Source organism: Furipterus horrens, unplaced genomic scaffold (genome assembly GCF_987537825.1).
Source record: "Furipterus horrens unplaced genomic scaffold, mFurHor1.1.pri manual_scaffold_9, whole genome shotgun sequence".
NCBI lineage: Eukaryota > Metazoa > Chordata > Mammalia > Chiroptera > Furipteridae > Furipterus > Furipterus horrens.
Window position 1 is genome coordinate 98,691,613 of NW_028327179.1, and position 22,157 is coordinate 98,713,769.

General features: G+C 43.1%; 1 protein-coding gene across 1 annotated transcript in view; it reads left to right on the plus strand.

The window, feature by feature from the left end:
* The window catches only part of CNTNAP2 (contactin associated protein 2), a 1,071,500-nt gene that overhangs the window by 646,542 nt on the left and 402,801 nt on the right, over positions 1-22,157 (plus strand). The gene's annotated exons all lie outside the window — the stretch shown is intronic.

The following is a 22,157-nucleotide window of genomic DNA, read 5'->3' on the forward strand; positions in this document are numbered from 1 at the left end:
ATATCGATATACCACCATGCACCAAGAACACCAAATATTCACAAGGATGGAGAGCAAATGAAACTCTTCTAAGTTGACGTCTGGAATGTGAAATGTTATGAACACATTGGAAACAGCTTTCATGTTCTTATAAAGGGAGACATGTAATTAATATATGACCCCTCAATTCTACTTTTACGTATTTACCCAAGAGAAATGAAGACATATATCTACATAATGTCTCTTAATTAAAAGTACTCCCGAATTAGAAACAATCAAAACATTCAATCCAAATCAACAGGTAAATGGATAAACAGATTAAGACATGTCCGTACAATGGACTACTACTCAGCAAAAAAGAACGGGGGGTACATGGAACATGGATGGATGTCAACACTGTGAGTTAAAGAAGCCAAACTCAAAAGAGTCGATACTAAATAAGTTCATATATATGCAATTTTAGAGCAGGAACATCTAATCTATAGTGTCAGAAAAAAAATGAGTGGTTTTCCGGGGCCAGGAGTAGACGGGGAATTGACCACAGAGGAGCACAGGGCTCTTCTGAGGTGATGGAAGTGTATCCCCCTTGACTGAGGGGGCGGTTACACAGGTCTATGCACTTGTCAAAACCCATTGAACTATACCCTGAAAATGAATTCAATTCATTGTGCGTAAAGTACACTTCAATAAAGTTGACTACAAGTTAATCAAACAATTCAAAAATTGTTGTGTGTTATAATAAATACAGAGATCCGTTTAATATTTTATTAATTATGAGTAATGTTGTTAGCCCATGGAACCAATTCCTCACAAAACTTGTTAATAATGTTTTTATATTGCTGGTGATACTGCTCCTTCATACTGACTGATTAATACGTGTAGATTAAGTAGAAGAGGGGTGATAGGTTCACAAAATGTTATGCACAGTCTTCTACATTAATGATGTATTTAATGTCTTGGATGATGGTAACTGTAAGGCACACATTCTTTCAAAAGTCAAAATTATCACTTGGTAAAAAGCTGTGCTTCCAAACTTGAACTTGCGAAGTTACTTTGCGTTAAGCTGATTTTGTTATATTATCTCAGATGTAAAGCTAAATGTTATTTCTTCATCGCCTTAAAAAAAGAGAGTAGTTTAAGACACATAATTTGGACTTAATACATAGAGATTAAGTTATCAAATGAGTGGAAAAATAGGAGAATACTTTTTGTTTTCTGTGATTTTTCTGAACTTCTATCATAAAAATGTCTATTTTGCATATATCTCCCCATTGTCTTTAAAATAGCACTTCTTTAAAAATGATTAATTTGAGACCACTTTGGAATAGGCCAAAACAAGCAGCTGATGACTGATTTGATTGCTAATGGCCTGTGGTGTCACAGAAAATGAGTGAGTCTGTAGGAAACTCATCTTTAATGGCATAATGATACCTTTTGAAGGTGCAATTGCTGCTATAAAACCAGAATCAGTGGCTTATTGCAGTTATTTTCTCAAAAATATCATGAACCAAACAACAATAAATTTAGGAAGCTGGAAACTCTTAGAATGAACAAGAAGTTGTTGCCAGATTATAATACAGGTCACCATTGAAAAAAATGTTCACCTCCATTCCAAAGACAGTATTTTCTTTTCTTTCTGGTATGATGGGAGAAATGAGGGGCTTTTGTATTATTTTTTAAATGTAAATGCAAGTATTCACAGAGAAAACATTTTAATCTTTCTTAAACTTTATAAATGAGTACTTTTAGAAATGAAAGTGAACTTGTACTAGCAAAAAATAATAATCAGCACATGTGGTAGAAACTTTTTATGTGATTCTTCTAATAGATTTCATGACTGGCATCCATTAATGCTAACTGCGAAATAATATAATAGAATCAAATAATGTATTATCAGAAAAAGGAGGAATAAATATTCTAACAACTTATTTAGTTTCAAGAGTTTTAACTAAAGGTTATTTATAAAGAAGTCTCCCCTTCTGAACAATACATAAGAGAGGGTGTTCTAAGAATCATCTGAGGCCTAAACAGCAGCAGTGTCTAGAGTGATAACTCTCTCAATAGAACCCAATGCAAATATCATTTTCATTCTGTTTATTTTTGAATAGCATGCATATTTCATATGAAATGTAATGTTTGATTAAGCAAAGAAAAAGCCAATATTTGAAAAGCTGTTATTCACAATGGAACTAAAACAGGTACAGGGTAAAATTTTGATGAAGTAACATGGTAGGGAGGGACATTCTTAGCCATTGAAAGGAAGGAAATGGGAGTACACCTTTGGGTTTAAAGGTAAAGTGCCTCGTAATGATCACCATTCATGTTCCTCGGTGCAGAGGCCATGTATAAATAGTTTTGGAACCCCTAGGGTAGCCATAAAGAGCATTGTTTGGCTTGCGTTAACTTTTTTTTAAGTATATTTTATTGATTGTGTTGTTACAGTAGTCCCAATTTTTTCCCCCTTTGTCCCCTCTGCCCAATAACTCCCTTCCCTCCAGCAATCCCACTCCTCTTAGTTCATGTCCATGGGTCATGCATATAAGTTTTTGGCTTCACCCTTTCCTATATTATTCTTACCTTCCCCCTGTCTATTTTGTTCCTATCGATTATGCTTCTTAATCCCTGCGCCATTTCCCCATTTCTCCCTCTCTCCTCTCCCAGATGATAACCCTCCAAATGATCCCCATATCTATGATTCTGTTCCTGTTCTGGTTTGCTTAGTAGAATTTTGTGCTTATTTTTTAGATTCAGTTGTTGATAGTTGTGAGTTTGTTGTCATTTTAATGTTCATAGTTTTGATCTTCTTTTTCTTAAATAAGATCCTTTAACATTTCATATAATAATGGCTTGGTGATGATGAACTTTTAGCTTTTCCTTGTCTGGGAAGCACTTCATCTGCCCTTCCATTCTAAATGATAGCTTTGCTGGATAGCGTAATCTTGGTTGTAGGTTCTTGCTTTTCATCCCATTGAATACTGCTTGCCAGTCCCTTCTTGCCTGCAAAGTGTCTTTTGAGAAGTCAGCTGATAGTCTTATAGGCACCCCTTTGTAAGCAACTCTCTGCCTCTCTCTTGCTGCTTTTAAGATTCTCTCTTTATCTTTCACCTTTGGCATTTTAATCATGTGTCTTGGTGTGGTCCCCTTTGGGTCCAGCTTGCCCAGGACTCTCCGTCCTTCCTGGACTTGTATGTCTATTTCCTTCACAAAATTTGGGAAGTTTTCCTCCATTATTTTTTCACATAAGTTTTCAATTTCTTGCTATTCCTGTTCTCCTTCTGCCACCGCATGACTCAGATGTTGGCGTGTTTAAAGTTGTTCCAGAGGTTCCCAAGCCTCTCTTCATTTTTTTTCAATTCTTATTTCCTCATTCTGTACTGGTTGACTGTTTTTTTCTTCCTCATGTTCCAAATCATGTTCCAGTTTTCTTCCCTTCACCATTGGTTTTATGTGTATTTTCCTTCATTTCACTTAGCATAGCCTTCACTTCTTCTCTTATGTGTTTGCCGTACTCAAGCATATCTGTCAAGCCTGTGAGCATCTTTATCACCAGTGTTTTGAACTCTGCATCTGTTAGGTTGGCTATCTCCTCATCTGTTAGGTTGGCTATCTCCTCATCTGTTAGGTTGTCTATCTCCTCATCACTTAGTTCTCCCACCGGAACTTTGATTCGTTCCTCCTTTTGGGCCATACTTCTCTGTCTCCTCATCTTGACAGGCTCTTGTGTTTGTTTGCCTCTGTGTCTTAGGCAGAGCTGTCACTACTGTTATGTTGTAAGGGGCAGAGCCTTAGGAATTTGTCAGTGCAGGGCAACCCGTTTCACCTCATTGTGGCACTGTATATGGGGGAGGGGTCTGATAGGGAACAATGCTGTTTGCTCAGTACTCACCCCTTTTCCAGGCAGTTCTCCCACTTTGTATGGGACTGGCGCCCCTCTAGGTGCTGCCCTGGCCGTCGTTCCCAGAGTGGGTGAGTCTGTGGACGTTCTAGGACCGTGAGGGCCCTTTAAACAAGCGGACTCTGCTGAGAGACTGACAGTTTCTGCCTCAGCCCCAACCCCAACTGGTCTACAGTCAGAAGCAATGAGGCTTGATTTTCCCCAGTGCTGGGACATGAGCTATGTGGTCTGGTGAGGAGCTGGGAATGCTCCCCAGGTGTCCCTCCTGACTTTTTAAAACGTGTGACTGCACTTTCTGCAAGCCTGCTGTTGCTGCTGCTGCTGCCACCACCACACCGTGTCCTCTCTGTCCCAGGTCTGCCCTTCCTACCTGTCTGGATGAGTATTTCTTCTTTCTATCTTTGTTTGTTAGACTTCCGTGCAGCTTGATTTTCTGGAACTTCTGGTTGTCTATAGTTTTGAGGTAGTTGTATTCCTTCTTAGTTATGGAGGGAGACACAATGTGTCTGTCTACACCTCCATCTTGGCTAGAAGTCCTTGCATTAACATTTTTGCTTACATATTCTGGACTTGACAATATTTTAAGAAATGCTTAGCTATAAAACAATATACCAACACTGGGAGAGTATGGGTGATGGAGCTTTCTAGATCAGTCAGCTTGCTGTGGCAGTGACTGAGGTCAATGATGGGTTTTAGGGCAGATCTGCCTCTCCCATGTGACTTTTACTGAAAACTTAAAGGTTTCGGGGTGTTCATTCTGTAGAAGGTTGGAGAGCGGCTGGAAGAAGACTGACAGTGGGCAGATGCTGTTTTAATCTTCTAGAACAGTCAAGTTCTACCATAGGATACAGGAATGCTACTGCTGGGCATATGTCCGAAAGAAACAAAATCACTGTCTCATGTTCATTGCCCCATTATTTACAATAGCTAATGTATGGAAACAACCTAAGTGCCCGTCATGGGTAAATGGACAAAAGCAATGTGATATCTATTTATGTATAGACCCTCTAGGGGCAGGCAAAAGTAGGTTTACAGTTGTTCGTGTGGAGAATAATACAATAATTAATAAATAATGATACAAGAATAAACTTTTGTGTACTCACCACTGTAAACCTACTTTTTCCCGCCCCTGTGTGTTTGTGTGTTTGTCTGTGTGTATAATATTATTAAGCCTTAAAAAAGAAGAAATTCTGTCATTTGTAATAACATAGGTGAGCCCCGAGGACATTATTCTAAGTGAATGAGCCAGGCAGAGAAAGACAGGTGCCACATGGTATCATCTGTGAAAACTTTAAAAAGCCAAAATCAGAGACAAAGAGTAGAATGGCAGTTACCCGGGGCTGCAGATGGGGAGAGGGGAGAAATACAGGAAGCTGGTAAAAAGATACAAATTTTCAGTCACAAGGTGAATAAGGTCTAAGGATCTAACGTATAACATGGTGAGTGTAGTTGTTTAATTGAAGTTTGCTAAGAGAGCAGAACTTAAGTGTTCTCACCAAAAAAATAATAGAAAAAGGGAAATGTGTGAGGTGATGGATATGTTAATTAACTTGATGAGGTGGCATCCTCTCACAGTTCACACGTATATCAAATCATCACGTTGTACACATTAAACATCTTACAATTTTATTAGTCAACTTTACCTCGATAAAGCTAGGGGGAGTGGAGTTCTAAATGCACAAGCTAGTAACTTAGTATCAACCTTGAGCATGATCTATAAAGGGACAGAAAAATCAATAACACGCCCCCGCAGAAAACCAGAAGCGGGCAGGAATCGACTGCTCCTATTGTCACGGTATCTGTACAGCCTCACAGTGAGTCTGGGGCTGCCACAGGGTGTCAATGACACCCCTAAATGCCAGGAAGGTGCAGTGTATTGAGCTACACTGAGGTTCTGTTGGGTAGAGAAGACACCACATGTGCAAGAAGATGGTCTTCCCCGGACGGGCCGCTGTCGGGCCTGGAGGTGTCTCCCTGAGCACCCCATCTGCGCGTGGAAGACAGGTGGCCCAGGTGAGCGTGCCGTCTTCTCCAGGGCTCCGGCCGCAGAGAGGAAAGCCTTCTGCGCCAGTCTGGGCTCAGGAGTGGGACTTGATTTCTGATACAGAGAACTAGCAAGAGCCAAGCAGGAGCCTGTGCTTGTGTGGAAGTTACTGATACAGACGCGGGTGCCAGAGCCAGGATGAAGGGAACATTCCGTGTCTTAGCTTGAACCATTAAAAGCAAAATGTCGAAAAGAGGCCACTCGCCCCATGCGCAAGGGAAGCATGACATGAAAAGGGTTGTGACTTGGGGGACGAGGTCAATAGCAGTCACAAGTCTGGGATTCTCTGCTATGAGCCGTTACCGTTAGAACGGGCCTGGGGGCCAGAGAAGGGGCCGGTGCCCACGTCTTGCTCTGAACCCAAGTTTCACCGGGATGCTGAGCAGTGCGCATGCTTCTGGGAGCGGACCTCAGTCTGTTATTTCTCCACCCGTTTGTGCGGGCCGCTTCCCCTGCCCAGAACTAGCACCCTCCGTCTGTCGTCCTTGCGGTGAAGCTCCTCGAGCCGCGGTCGGCGATAGCTGTTGTGCCAAGGTCCTCTGCCCTCTCCAAGGGGAGTCCCGGGTCTGTCTCTCTGTAGGCTTTCACGTAGCGTGTTTGTAACTAGATTTGCCCGTGTGCATAAATAAGTGGTGAGTAACTCAAGCTCCGGGACTGCAGGGACAGATCAGTTCATGTCTCCTTCCTTCAGAGCCTGACTCATTTCCTGGTGTGAATTAAGTGCTTCATCCATGTTTGAATGTTTGAATGTTTGAATGAATGAATGAATGATGTAAATGAATGAATGATGATGAAAGGAAGTAAGTGAGGCAGGAAGATAGGAAGGAAATTCACCCTAAGCAACCCATTTATTCACATGGAAAGAACTTATTCGAGAAAAGAGAGAGGAAGAGGGAGGAGAAGGAGGAAGAGGAAGTTGGACTGTGTCTTCGCTGTCATGAAATTCTGAAGGAACGGGAGACAGAGGTCGAATATTCATTTTTGTTTCTCCCTGAGGGTTATGACTTCGGACAACAAAGCAGGATATTTGGGGGATAGCAGCTGGGCCCCCAAATGGAAGGAAGTTGCCAGAGTGTTGGGCTCCTGTAGCACAAGCCAGAAGAGCCCCTCGGGAAAAGGAAGAGAAGCGGCTTCAGTGGGAGACGCGCCATGCTGGTGACAATGGCTCTGTATTGATGAGGCAGGAGCGGGAGAACGGAATGGACTGAAGCAGCCCCCACAACGCTACAGAAGAAGCAGCGCCACGTGGAAAGGAAGACAGAGGAGGGAAGGCTCTGTTGCTTCAAGAGGAAGTAGCTGGAAGAACGATTTAGAAATAAATCTGGGGACTCGCATGTAGACAGAAACATGCAGAGAGCATGAGAAATGAACAAAGATATTTTAAAACCTATATATTGTCGCGGGAACAACTTTTGAAGCAGCGATAACAGGAATAGAAGAGACAATTATAACCTTTATAATCGAATACGTCATTTTCCTTTTTAAATGATTTTTAAAGAATTGAATGTATATTATCTGTGTAAAAACATTTGGAAAATGGGAAAATAAATTTCAAGGTAACCTTTTAAGTAGGTGCATATATACACACACAGCGTGCACCCACTGACACACACGGTAACATACTATTATCACACTTCAGATATGATGTTTTTCACCCTGCTCTGTTATTTAACATTATGGCAATCACTTCTTTGTGCCCATAAATATCCTTTGGAAAGAGATGTTTTGATATAAATAAAGTATTTTGTCATATAAATAAGCCACAACATATTAAATACTCCTGTATTTTAGGATAGTTAGAATTTTTTTCCAAATTTCATTTTTAGAAATAAATTGCTTATACCTATATAAGTAAATCTTTGACTTATTCCCTTAGAATATATTCAGAGAAGTGGAATTACTGGGGGAAAGGCTGTGGAAAAGATTTACCATTTTAATGTTTTCTGAGCATAAGAGTAATATGTGTGCATTCCAGAGAATTCGGAAAATATAAAAGGTTGCCAAGCAAAAGTATAAACTTTCAGTCCGGCTAGTTGTCACCTCCAATGCGTGTTTTCGTTCTGTGCCCACAGTTTTAGTTTCTCTGCAAGCGCTGCGGCTCTCCCCCGTCACACGCTTCCTCTGTCCCCCTGGGCCTGCTCGCGCTCTGATCCTCTGCTCCCCTTTCATGGGACCGTGTCCTCCGCCCGCTGCTCCCGCACAGACTTAGACGGGCCCCTCTAGGTCCGTGTCCTCTCTCTTTCCTTCTGCGGCCTGTTGTCCTTTGGGCAGAGAGGCGTGAGAACACAGACACTCAGAGCGTGTCCCAGAACGCACTGTCTGGTTTGCGTCCCGGCTCTGCCGCTTCTGAGCGCTGTCCTCTCGGACACACGAGTTAGAGTCTCTCTGAGGTGTGGTCTCCCTAACTACAAACCAGAGGTAACAATCATAACTGCTTTCTAGGTGGTTGTGACGATTAAATGAGCGAGGACCTGTACACCCTTCAGTAAACACTCAAGAAATGTCGACTGAACATTTGGGCTCTGTATTGACTTTTCTCCATTTTTTGGTAACCAAGAGGAAATCTTTAAGGATTTATTGATCGTCAGCCTGTGTGGGGGGGGAGACGCTGTATATAACTGTCCATTTGGATGTGAGTCTGATCCTTATGGAGGTGAAGCCGAGGGGCCTAATCTTCAGCTCAGTCCCCGATTCACAGCCACCTCCCATGGCTCTGCCGCACCACGGGGAGCTCACCCGCTGCCTTCGTTACGTGCCAGGGTCACGGGGTGGTCACAGGTGGTCTCTGACGGTCCACAGTCTGTAGCATACACCCCACCGGCGTGGCTCCTGTCGTCGTCCTGCCTGGTGGTCTTATTCCAAAGGTGGGGCCCCGCCGGACAGAACGAGGTCCAGAAAATCAAGAGGGATGGGTGGGGGGGTGGAGAAGATAAACAAGGACTCCGATGTCATTATAGAATTAAAAAAATGCATTTAAGATGATAAAGAGCAGGGCTGGCTTTATATTTTTGCTTTGTAGAGGTCTCTCTTTTCCAGATTCTTTGGTTTTCTGTCTCAGAACAGATTTAGAAAGAGAGCAGCAAACAGAAAATGGAATTTTTTTAAATGCCTTTTATAGTATCAAAAATATCACGTAATTCAGCCTAATATAATGGGTGTGTTTAGGACTCCAGAGGAAATATTGTAAAATGTAATGAGAGATTTAGCTCTAAATGAATGGAGGGATGTAACATGTTCATGGATTGGAAGATCCCAAGAGACTTCCCTTTGGTAAAAACAGGTAAGCTAATTCAAAAGAGTATTTGGAAGAGCAAAGAGCTGTGAGCATCCAAAACTGTCTGAAAAAAGCAGTGAAGGACTTGCTCTGTCATCTATAAAGACTGGTTATAAAGAAAAACATCATATGGAAAGTGTCATTTTGGCCCAAGGATAAAGCAGTAAATCAATGGGATAGAATAGAGAACCCCAAAATTGACATATGCATTTATGGGTGCAAGATTTATGACAAAGTAGTGAAAGGGAGAGATGGAAGCTATGGTAAAAATACTGTGATTTTTAATGAATGGGGTTAGTAGGGGTTAGTAGGTATCATCGTCGTTGGCAGCCATCCGTCTCGAGAGACGATGGTGTAGCTTCTTAAGAGTCTATCTGCACCGCCGAGAATGGCTGTGCAGTCCGACTCGGGAGTGACACGGTATCTGTCTCCTCCCGTGTTGAATCGACATCTTGCGATGACGCTGGAGTGTCCTCTCCAGTGAAGCTGAAGCTACAGAGCCTCGAGAGATGATGGTGTAGCTTCTTAAGAGTCTATCTGCACCGCCGAGAATGGCTGTGCAGTCCGACTCGGGAGTGACACGGTATCTGTCTCCTCCCGTGTTGAATCGACATCTTGCGATGACGCTGGAGTGTCCTCTCCAGTGAAGCTGAAGCTACAGAGCCTGGGCAGGGTGATATGGAGGGTCTGCTGTTGCCCATGCAGCAGACCCCCCCCTCTCTTCGCAGCTGAAGGGTCCAAGGGAAAGACGGAGTCAATACAGCTTGGCTTCAGGTGCGCCGCAGGAGTTGCCGGTGTTGACTACAACGTCAAACCGCCTTAGGGACTCCGGCTCCGGATTTTCTGTCGGGGTTTACTCCCTTAGCCTTTCCCCTGAAGAGGTATGCCGCAAGGCAGCGGAGGTTTTTTGGAGTCAGAGTTTTCCTTCTCTGATGTGCCCTGACTGGAAGATCGAACCAGCGACACTTAGCTCACAGGCCGACGCTCAATCCACTGAGCCAAACCAGCCAGGGTAATTAGTAGGTATACATATTTAAAAAATAAAATCATACCTCTACAGCACACCAGATACCAAAAGCAATTTCTAGCTGATCACAGAGCTAAATGTAAAAGGTGAAACTATAAAGCTTTCAGAAGATAATATAGGGACACATCTTCATAGCCTCCAATAGAACATACTTTTAGACACAAAGGAAGCACAGATCATAAAGAAAACATTTAAGAAATTCTGTGCATGAAAAGATGCCATCAGTAAAGTGGGAAAAAAGTCACAGAAATAAAAAGTAGTAATAACATATAGCTGACAAAGGACTCTCATCCAGTAGGAGCTAAATGAGCCCTTTTTGGTTGATTCAGAGATGACATTTCTAAGGTAGCGAGGCATGCCATAGTTAAAAGAACAGGGCCTCTTTTCTATTTTTTTAGGTCATTGAGTTTGCTTTGTTTCTAGTTGGCCTCCACATTAAGGCCACATGGGCATAGTACTTACTAGAAATTCTGTTTACCTTCTGACATTTTATATGTACAAGGTGCGGCAAAAGTCAGTTTACCGTTGTGAGTACGTGAAACACAGAGTTTATTCTTGTGTTATTAGTTATGAATTATTGTATTAGTTTCCACATGAACAACTGTAAACCTACTTTCTCCCCACCCTGTGTAGATATGGTATCATATTCCTTTCCAGGACTGTCATTAGTTTCCACTGTCCTTTGTGTCTTCACAGGTATTGTAGGGAGAATTAGAAGTCACCTTGCCTAAATTGCAAGCCAGATGCCATTATCACCCATCTTTAACATGCCTAAGATCTTTTATAATCTTTACTATATGATTCCTTAGTGTTGGCATAGATTTCTGATTTACATATATTTTACGTTCTTTCTTCCAGTATGTACTTAGATTATATCAACAGGTTTTCTTGTTGAAATGCAGTCCTTCATAATATTTCTCACTGGATAATTACAGTTTGTTCGTGTTGTAATCTAATCAATAATTCCCCCATCACAGGGAGTTTTAGGCTCCTTTCACTTTTCCATAATGACAAAAAATTCACTGAGACACTTCTGAGCTGGAATTTACAAACCATAGGATGATATTTTCAGATAAATTCTCAGGAGTGAGAGAAACTAGGTCAGTGTGTATACATCATTTCATGGTTTTAAAATATATTGCAGCACTCTTATTGCTACTACTAATATTTGAAGGTACCAATGACCTTGACATTTTAAGAGTCAGGAGAAAAATATGAACTCATGAAGTCCAGGGTTTACTAATATGGGACTGTAGCCTGGATGTCCCTAAAGACATGACTTTTTCTCAAAACAAAACAAGGCTTTCCTTTTGTCTTCTCTTTCTCAATATATAGAGTTGCACAGCTTTAGGTACCAGGATTGACTCCTTCTTAGCCTAATTCCTCATACCAGGTGCAGCTAGTGAATCTGTTGGCCCCTCTTTCATCCCCATTGTTGCGGACCTCTCATCTGAGCAGAGATGACAGTAACCTAACTGGCCTCTAGCCTTGCAAACCATTCTTTACTCCGCCCCTGGGGATGTGTTCTGTGTCACGTATAGCGCCAAGCCACAGTGACAGTCCCCAGCGGTTCTCCGTCTGCACACAAAGTAGAACTGGCCCTTAGCATGTCAACCGGGGCTTTCACGCCTGACTCCAACCGCAGGACCAGTGTCATTTCCGTGTCCCTGTGACCTGTGGTCCCACACACTAATTAGCCTAAAATGTCTTTATTATAGACCACATCCCGCCACCTTGGTGACTGTTCCCAACCCCTACCGGATTTTCAGCATGTCTTTAGGAGAATTATAGGTCCATGCCCTACCCCTACCCCCCACCATCAAGCGTATACCTAACACAAGACCTGGTACCCATGGGGGATGTGTAGGAATAACAAACTAAACTGAAGAAAACTGAATGGAATCAGTTGGATTAATTTATGTGTAACCATTACTCAAAAGATATTGAATGATTAGCTTTTGGAAATGAAAGTAATCTGTGCTGGTGCAGAGGTCTATTCATGATCTGAGCCTGTCTGAGATTTTATAGGAAGACTTCCATGAGGATAGAAGTCATGTTCATTATGGTTTCTAAAGACATAAACCTGAGAGCTAAAAAAAATAGGAATTAAAGATAAATTTGCTAGGTCTAGTCAGAAATACAGAGTTCGCAACAACAGCGAATTCTGCTGTCTCGGTCTTAAAACTATTCGAAAAATGTGACTACCTTCCAGGAGCTGCACCGCTGCCACCAAAGTTCAGGCCCTCAGTTTACCGCCGGGACCATGGAGAAGACTTTTACCTGGTCCCTCTCGTTCTCCCTGGTGTCCTCCAAACTGCCCTCAATACCCCCAGCAGAGTGATCTTATTAGAACGTAAGTCAGATCCTGTCCCCCTTTCAAACTAAACCCTCTAACAACTTCCCACAACACTCAGTAAAAACGAGTCATTTCTGTGATCAACCAAAACCTACAGGGCCTGGCTCCCGTAACCCTGCGCCTCCTCACCGGCTGTCCTGACCTCGGTCACTCTGTGCGGCCTCAGGCCACGCTCTGTGCGCAGACACCGCGGGGGAGGCAGTCTGTGACTCAGCAGAGGGACAATTAGAGTGCGTACCCCTGGAAAATGTTTCCTGGTCCAAGTATTAAAATCGATTGAAAAGTACTTGAAATGTTCCTGTCGTCACCCCAGACTATGCAGAAGGCACATTCCGTTCGGGAAGTGATTTAAGACAGATGACCTCTAAAGGCCATTCTAACGGAAGGTCCTGCCGGTCTGTGAATGCAAAGCCCCGGGTCACTGCGTGTTATGAGAACGTTACAGTCACGGGCAAGCGTGGTTTCCTTCTTGTTGTCAGAAGAGGAAAAGGGCAGAAAGCAGAAGGGTCTTGGATGAACAAAATGGGTAGGGAGGGAAAAAAAGAAAGGAAACTCCAAATGTTTCAGTTTGTCAAGGAACTCGGCCCCGACATAAAGTGTACTCTCGGCAGCTGCGTGGGGACCGATGCTTCGGCTCTCTGAGAAAGCCGGTCACCTGACCGCTGAGATGGCCAAGGGATGCTACAAAGTGGGAAAGAAAAACGGTGGCGGGTATTTCCAGTTATTGCTGATGGAAATAAACCTTAAACTGAAGACACAGGGACAGAGGACTCTAAAAAACTTGAAAAAAAAGTCTTATAAGGCAGAACGGACCTCCTTAATCACTGCCTTTTCCTTTACTATGATCATGTATGCAGTGGGATGTTCACCTTTTTTCTTGTTTCCCTCTTTTAAAACCATCTTTCTTATTTCTTGAATGAATTTTCTATATGACATTTTCTTTCTAATTTAACTGTTGAGGGTTTTTTTTTTTTATCAATGCTTATCATAGTCTCTTCTCTTTAAAAAAAAAATACTTTATTCTTTTATGCTTGTTTGTTTGAAAGTTTATTCCTTAATAAAATACCTGTCCTTAAAAAAAAAGACCAGCATTCTGATTTCTCTACTGCATCCCCTCACATTTTAAACTTCCCAGGTTAAGGGTAATTCTGTACTGTGCCTGACTTGTTGGGTGTATGTTAGAATATACATATTCAAACCCAAATACAAATTCGCTTTCTGTACTTTTGGGAATTTATGGAGAAGGAGAAGGAAAAACGTTACTTTCTCTAGGTCCAAATAGCATCGTATTTAGAACATATAAACCTTCACGTGTCTCTTTAAGAACAGTGAAGACTTTAAAAAATTGCAATGGACATGGCTCACGTAGAGAGAAATAGGGTCATCTTGCCCTTTATGTAGCAATGAAAGATGGTCATTTAGAGAACAATTTAGAACGGCGTACACTTGGAGGTTTGTGACTCTCCATTCCCGAAGAGGGCCCCCTCGCTCCGCATCAATGGCGTCCGTAAGGAGGGGTCCCGGGACCTTGCTTACCAACAGCACGCTCTTCTAGGACCGCCCTGCCTGGGCACAGCGTCTGCCCTCATCTTCTTCAGCTAATTTCAGTGAACGCCATGATTATTTCCAGGTCTTTGTACATGGTGGGAAGAAAACTGATCACCTAATCCATACCAAGGCATTAATCATTAATAGTGGCCTGAGACGTGTGTCCTCACAGTTTAATATTTACATTGTAAGGGCTTTTATGACTTAAAGCGGTGGTGGGAATGTAGGCACCTATGCATCTAAACATGTGCCTATGACCTGTCTTTCTTTTTCTCATGACGATAATATACATTGGCATTTTATTTACCGCCTACAATTTTCCGTTAGTGCCTCTCTTTGTATTCAGTGTTGTAAATAATACATTTTCATCCTGTTGTAGCCTTCAAATGTTTGTGGGTCTGATCTCATCTCTATTACAGATCTTACTTACACAGACACATTTCTCTTTTCCTTCCTACCCTAACCCCTCTGGTTTATTTGTCCTTTGTTCCAATTTACCCTTCCTGAGACCTTCTGCCATTTGATGAGATTTGATATTTGAAAGAAATTTGAGGATAATAAGAACTGCAGAAATACTTTCACCTGAGTCATGCTTCAGCATAAAGTCCCCGTTCGAGCCCAAAACTCACCTACATATTTAGTTTTCAGAACTAAATTCTCCCCTTTTGATGACTATGCCACTGGAAGTTATGTTTGCTCTCTTATCCAGTGCTTTCCAAAGATAGAACGGTCGCACTGGGCTGTCACTGCTTTCTCTACGCTGGCAGCCACAGTTTGGAAGACAGGATGGGTTATTTGCTGAAGAAATAAATGTGTATAATAATTTACTTCATTGTCCTCATGCTGTATGTTGTTCGTGTAGCTGACACACTGAGAGAATGTGGTAGGGTAAGTAGAGTCAAAAACAAGAAACACAGACAATGGGTTCTCAGGGTTTATACCCTAGAATAATTATTCGATATCAGTGCCAAAGAGGAAAAGCTGAGGCGGTTGTCTGTGGAACTAAAACGCAGAGACAGAAGTGGTGGTCGGCCCACTGACCACTGACAGGTTAGAGGTCCTGCTTTGGTTTCAGTGAAGCCCCAGGGACAAGAGGAGAGGCCAGGGGGGGCCGGGTCTCCTGATGGGAGAATAAGCTTTGATTTGAAAGTGTCCCCCAGAGGGATAAATATATTAGGAAATCTAAGGAACTAGTGAATTTTTTTTCCTTTGTAAGAATTTCTTTACCAGAACAGACCCATAGTTACTCCCTCATAACATCCCATAAGAGCTAAGGAGAACTTTCTAGAAGATGCCACTTACACACGTTCATTACAAAACCTTGAAGATCTATCTCTCAAGCACTTTTGGTTTCCTCTAACTACCTATTACCAATTAGATTTCTTAACGCTTTGTATATCAATGGGTTGCATGCAGCACCTTTTATAACCAAAATATAATAGCTTTAAAAAGACCCGTCAGAGAATTACCAAAATTATTCTTTTCCTGTTGTGAAACTAGCATACAGCCATTTTTGTTCTTGTAAATATGTAATGCAACCGTTTCAAAGAGGCTTCAGCCTCCAGGCCCTAGTGCATTAAAAATTCAGTGGAAAAAGTAGGCTGATAGCCGCTGTCATTTTCCAGGGCTGTCTTGTCCTGGAAGTGGCTCTTCTGGTGCCACTCATCCACCCTCCGGGGCCCGTCCTCTGAGCATCAGGGGCACAGAAGGATTGAAGGAAGGAGCTGGGAATGAAAAGAAATATAAGTGAATACAACGTGTTGATGGAACTTAATAAGTGTTATGTGACTGACACACATGACTTCGAGCACTGGTCATTCTCATGTTGCCTATATGTTTATACACGTGGGTAGATAAGTATTATAAAAGGCAAACCTAGAGCGGGAGAAAAATGTTTCTCTCCATGAATTAAAGGGTGGAAACAAATAATAATCCCTCATATGTTGATGGTTTGTGGTTTATACCGGGATTAATGTAACTTTGTCATTTCAAGTCTTGTCTTTGATATAGTCCCCAGTGTAGGGAGACAGGCACTAAATAACAGCTAAATGACTGAAGAAAACCATGCTTTCTGACTCCAAGACCTGTATTTGAATTTCTACAGCGTTCCTTAAAAATGCAGACTCAGAAGATGGAATGTTTAATAGAAAGTAAGCCGGGAACGTGTTGGCAGAGTAGTGACTGTTAGCGAGAGTAATAGACTTTGAAACATCTGCAAGACTGCCTTAGAGCTTGCTGTCTCCTTGCAACGGATCTGTAGTTCACCACAAAAGTGCCCTTTTTCCCACTGGTTTCCCTACGTGGGACTTTTTAGAAATGAACAGGAAAGTGTGATGCTTTACTTTTGAGGAATTTCAGGGGTCCTTGGAACATCACTTAGTCCCTGTCCACACCTCCGCATACGGCCGTGGACGACCTCACAGACTGAGCTTAGGCAGAGTTACTTTTCATGTTTTCTTAGATCACAAAGTCATTTCCCACATACCTTGTGTAATTCCTGCGGGTCGTTTTCCAGGGGTCTTCGGCATGCGTGATTATTTATCATCAAATATTTGCAAATGGAAGTGCTCGGAGATGAGACAGAATGTAGACAGCTAATCTCGAGGCTGCTCTGACTGACAGGCACCGAGGCAATGCAGACATTTCCAGAGGAGCCAAGTGTCAGCCTGCAAGATTGCCTTTCCCCGCTTGGTATGAGTCCTCACTGCTCAAGAACGCACATGCGAATCCTTTGCAAGGCCTTCCCGAAGGATTCCAATAGCCGCCTCACTATATACAATGACTTAATGTCTGCGTGCGTAATTTTAACAAGCTACAGAAATTATCTGCAGATGAACACGTTTAGAAAAACATGTTTTAACAGTAGGAGAATATTTCTAAGTCAGCAGTTAAACCTGCACGCAGCCACCGTTAGCCACGGAAAATCCCAATACAATTTACTTTGGAAATGAAGTTCCTTCTCGGCGGATACCTAAGCGTGATCGCTGGTTTTCGTGACAATTACGGAATGCCATCCAGGACCGGCAGTGAACGAGGGAGAGAATGAAGGAGAGCGTGGATGCGCAAAGGCATGAACACGCTTTCCCTGCCGCTGTCGACGATCGACGGCTCAGCCTGAGTTGGCTCGGCTGTCCCCGAGGCCCCCGGTCCCCCGGCGCACGGTGAGTGCCCCTTTGATGCCCCGCGGTGCCCCTCTCCTCACAAACAAATGGGATTCCTCCATGTCACACCTGGTCCGGAAGGACAAGAAGTGGGATCTGCTCAATGATAAGGCTTTGGGGCGTGTATCCCAGGATACATGTTTTTATTTTTCGTTGTCGAGTGTGAAAGATGGTTCAGAAGGGGGAGTACCGTTTAACGGGCATCTTTGACTTCCCAGATTCTGTAAAGGAAGGGGTTTTTTTCTCTCGCTTTAAAATGAAGGAACAGAGGCCCAAAGAAGTCATTCAGTGTCACTCTCTGGGGGCCGACTCTGCCCCCATTGCTCACCCCACGGTTACAGGACACGCAGTACGGCAAGGACACCTCCGTCTCAGCGACTGAGTTGCTGACTGACTCATTTCTTTCACCAAGATATGGAGGTAAAAAGGATGAAAAATACGTTTTTATATTTCCATGTGACAGTGCTGGTATTGGCTTTCTTTGGATAATTTTTATTACTAGGGCAGCCCTTTGGGTTCTCTTCCTAACCTCTAGACATTGGTTTTCTTAATAAAATCGAAGTATTACTAGTGGACTGCTGTCGAAAGAAAACTGGACACTCCGCGGAAGGTCTGGCCCCAGTCTCAGATCCGTCACTTTGGCTTGTGGTAAAACAAACAAGTCACTTAAGTTCTCTGGGCTCAGCTTGTTCACCCCGAAGAGGAAGCGATTGGACTTGCAGGTCCTCCACAGGCAGAGAGCGTGGCCCAAGCCCAGTAGTGCTGGAGCAGGGGGTTGGACAAGGCTGAGGAGGGTCAACCATCTCCCCGGTGACGGCAGCGCCCCGGACACGGCCTCCCTGGCACCTCCAGTTCTAGTCCTAGTGGGTGGCCTTGAAGGGGAAGACCTGCCAGAAGAACGGATCCTTCTGTATATTGCTCAGAACCAGACCAGATTTGAGATTAAATCACAAGGGAAAGAGGACCCTTAGCATCTTCACCATCGGTAGCCTTGCATGTACGTCATAGAATCCTCCGTCCAACTTTGGGTGACTGAATTCCAGTCTCTAACCGGGGCCAGGAGGTTCATTTTGTATCACTGGACGAGCATGGACATCAGCTTTACCAGGAGCATGAATGGGAAATGAAAATACATTTTAATAGAAAATTAGAAAATAAATAAAATCAAGACTTTGGCTTCAGTGAGTTCCACTGTCTGTTCTAGATTCAGATGCGTTTGCAAGATCAAGAAGATACACCAGCAAAGCAAGAGGATCTGGCCCAACGTTTAGAAAGTACCTCTTGGGGCCAAAGCACTCTACTTATATTGTCTGTTCACACCACTTTTTCTTTGAATCCTAACCCTTCCCTGTCCCCCCACTTTAGTCTCTCTCTCCTCTGTGCCCCCAGGTACCTGCTCCCTGGTTGTGTAGTAACTGTGTATGTGCTCACCATCTCTGGCGTTCACTCAGACAACCCTGAGGGGTGTAATCAAGAAAACAACACATAATGTTATGAACTACTACTGAGCAACCAAGTTTTCAGACAGTTTCGTAGATGTGATGCCGTACATTACAAATAAAAGGGCGGGGGAGTCATACCGTCATGTTCATATATTAATTCTGTTTAAAGAAACTCCAAAAATAGTCACTTCATACCCAATTATTAAAATAATGGCTTGAATTATTTCTTGTTTTTAGCTATTTTTATATCGTGTGCTCTTATAGCCTGGAGCTGTGTTTAACAAAAGGCTACCGTATTTACCTGTTTGAAGTAGTTATCAGAAATGGGGGTGTGAGATGGTAAGTTTGGAAGGTGTTTGGAAAATGGCTTGGAAAATGGCAGATTTTTCACATACACACACACTCACACACACACACACACACACACACACACACACACACCATTGCAGAGAAAGCTACTTATTAACATCCCATTAGTAAAGACATTTTTTCATTGTATAATAAGTAATTGACCGACCACCTTAGCCAATAGTTAGAACTAGTAATCACTTTCTTTTTATTAGAGAAATCAGACTGGACTCATTTTAAAACATTTAATGCATATGTTGTAATGACTATGCAAAAGGTATAAGTCACTTCAGCAAGAGTTGTCATTCTTGGTACTCCTCCAGCCAAAAATAACGACTCAGGGTCGGCTCAAACGCCAAGTAGCTTTCCCCAACAGATGGAAGCCCATTCTGTCTGCGACTCCTGAAGGACTGAGTTTATGTTACAGGGCAGATGAATTCTCTATGGTGTGAGCTTGTATCCTGAACAGGATGCATTGCGTTTCCGTTAGACTTGGGATGCCACCAGGAAGGGCAGCAGAAATTATCGTCCCTCCGGTTATGTGTGGAGTCTTGGGTCGCTTAGTTTGTTGCACGTTTAAGAAGCCCACAACTAACTCGAGTTTCAAAAATCTGCTTGGGTGTGTAGATTGCTCTCAATGACACAATTTGATGAAAACAGGAAAGTCCTGGTCAACTTCTGCATTCTTCTGAAGATTTTGAAGGCAAGAGGCAGTCTTTCATAGGAAATAAAGCATCTGGCTTCCCTTTTATGAAACTGGATCATGAAAATGTGGCCCTGGCGGGCTGTGAGAGTCAAGTGTGGGTGTGGGTCCTTACCACGGACTTCCCAGGTAAGCTCACAGGTGCTGAGAGGCTAAGGGACATGGCTGAGTCCCTACGTCCAGACCAGGCTTCCTGATGCTTGGGCTCAGGGCTGCTAAGAGCTAGGATATGAAGACCATCACTGGGAATTGTGTCGTAGATGATCTCTGGAATACCAGGGCTTTAAATCCTATCTATTTGCTAATGCCCTCCAGACTGAGCTCTCTCACACCGCTCTTCCCTGAGCTGGAGACTTATCTGTACAGCCCGTTGTTACCATCTCCCTTCTATGTCTAATTCTCATCTCAGTATTGGCGCATTGGCCCAACTTGCCTGGCTCTGGCCTTGGCCACGTCACTTAAAGGAAGCAGCACACACCCAAACTCTGGTGAGAACAGCTGAGAAGCTTCTTCCCTTGCTCCCTGTCCCCGCGTCTCATGGAGACCCTCCTGAGTCATCCCATAGGATCTATTTTAAAGTTGGAAATGAGGTCCTGCCATTGCCCTCTTCATGATTTATCCTCTAGGTGACTTCTCCCTGTGTCCCAAACACTGCCACCTCTCACCTTGACCGGTGCAGTCCCCACTTGGCAGGTCCTTCTGTGTCCAAGCTGGCCTTTCCTCTGATGGATGATGCAGCAAGATGTTTTGTATTCCAAAATGCAAATCCAATCACTCCCCTATTCACACTTCTCCGGGGGGTTTCCATTGCCCTCAGCATGAACCCTGATTCCTCATGTGATCTACAGGCCCCTGGGCCATCCGGTCCTGTCCATGTCGCTGTCGGTGGCTCGCTCTGCTTGGACACTTCATCAGCCACACATGTGAGTCACCTTAGAGCACTCAAGCCCTTACCTCTGCCTGGAGTGCCATGTCCCCAAATCTTCAGTCACCAGATCTCTTCCTCATTCAATTTCCTGCTGAAATGCCACATGCTCAGAGAAGCCTTCCTTAACCAGCCTGTATAAACAGCCCACGCTCTGCCCTGGGACTCCCTACCCCCTGACCTCTTTCCTTCATCCCACAAATCACTATGAGATTATATTCTTTTTTTTTTTAATTAAATGTATTGGTATGAGAGTGGTTAATAAGATCATACAGGCTTCGAGTGTACACTTATGTGATGCCTCTTCTGTGCCCGACACCCAAAGTCTAATCTTCTCCTGTCCCCATGTGTCAGACACCCTTTACCCTTTACCACCTCCCAATATAGTCGTCTGTGTCTGTGAGTTTTTGTCTGCATCCTTGTCTTATATGGTTTTTTTGTTACTTTCAGTTTATATGGTTTCAGTTTCATATGGTTCTTAATTTTTTCTGACTTATTCCACTTAGCGTGATATTCTCAAGATCCATCTATGTTGTCACAAGCCGCAGTATTTCAACTTTTCTTATGGATGAGTAGTGTTATCCCATTGTGCATATGTATCACATCTTCTTTATCCAATCAACTAGCAAAGGACACTTCGGTTGTTTTCATGCCTTGACTACCATGAATTTCTTTATTTTCTGTCTTTACCACCATGGGCAGGAAGAGCTTGGCTTTGCTCACTAGTGTATCCTTTGTATCTGCATATAAGCGTGGAGTTCAGTAAATGATTGTTGAATAAAGAATAATAATAAGCCTGGCTGCTGTGGCTCAGTGGATTGAGCGTGAGCCTGCAAACTTAAGTGTCGCTGGTTCGATTCCCAGGCAGGGCACATGACTAGGTTGCACGTCAGGTCCCCAGTTGGGGGCGCAAGTGAGAGGCAACCACACAGTGATGTTTCTCTCCCTCCCTTTCTCCTTTCCCCTCTCTCTAAAAATAAATAAACAAACAAACAAGCAAACAAATTATTTTTAAAAAAGAATAATAATATACTTCTTCCACTATGCTTTGATTTTTAAGCTCCAAGCATTATCAGTTGACTCAAGTCACTGATACAAGGAAATCTGACTTATTGTTACCTCCTACTTCCTCTTCTCTCCTCTACCCCTCAAACTATTCAAGTCATATTTTTCCATGTTGTTATAATTGATGTTATTTACATTCTGTTCTCTAACTTGAGTCTCACTGTTATTTTGACATAGTTCTACGTTTGCGCAGATTCAATGTCCCCCATGCTTTCTTCTACCACAGCTACCTTATTCGTCTGTTGGCTTATGGAAGTTCATTGGCTGTGTTTTTAAAGAAATGCTCACGAGAGTTAAATTCTCAGAGGTCCTATTCGTAGGGAAGTATATACTGCTATGTACATAGCAGTTGTTTTCTGATATGACAATTATTGCAACAAACTTTCTTTC